Source organism: Tupaia chinensis, unplaced genomic scaffold, assembly GCF_000334495.1.
Source record: "Tupaia chinensis unplaced genomic scaffold, TupChi_1.0 Scaffold000360_1, whole genome shotgun sequence".
Lineage (NCBI taxonomy): Eukaryota > Metazoa > Chordata > Mammalia > Scandentia > Tupaiidae > Tupaia > Tupaia belangeri.
The window spans coordinates 1,888,676-1,889,118 of record NW_006159856.1 but is presented as its reverse complement, the minus strand read 5'-3'; the positions used below and the strand labels follow the sequence as shown (position 1 = coordinate 1,889,118).

The following is a 443-nucleotide window of genomic DNA, read 5'->3' as shown; positions in this document are numbered from 1 at the left end:
GGCCCCGCCCCAAAGGGAAAACCCCCAAAAAAAAAAAAAAAAAAGAAAGCTGCTCCTACCACCCCGTCCTTACCCACCTAGTTCCTCACTCTCACTTCCCACAGGGTCTGGAATTCTGAGAAAGAAATTATGCAACCAACTCCCACCCTTGCTGTGAGCCCTGGGAGCCCCTGTCCTCCCGGGGAGGAGATTTGTTCTCCAAGCTCTTCACAGTGGGTGTATGGTTCCAGCACTGGAAAGGCCAGGGCCTGGTAGGGTACCTAGATAGGTAGATCCTAGGGGCCCTTGTAATGGCCCAGACCTGGCCAAAGTGGGTACTCCTAGAGGCTGTGGGCTTCTTTAATTTGTTTGTTTGTTTAATTTGCTAGTGAGTATGTGCACTTGCAAGAGAGAGAGAGACAGAGAGAGAGGGAGAATGAGAAAGCAACACAATGGGGGGTGGT

The 443-nt window shown here is 51.2% G+C and overlaps 1 protein-coding gene across 2 annotated transcripts in view; it reads right to left on the bottom strand.

The window, feature by feature from the left end:
* The window catches only part of CFAP99 (cilia and flagella associated protein 99), a 71,431-nt gene that overhangs the window by 16,796 nt on the left and 54,192 nt on the right, over positions 1–443 (bottom strand). The window lies entirely within an intron of this gene.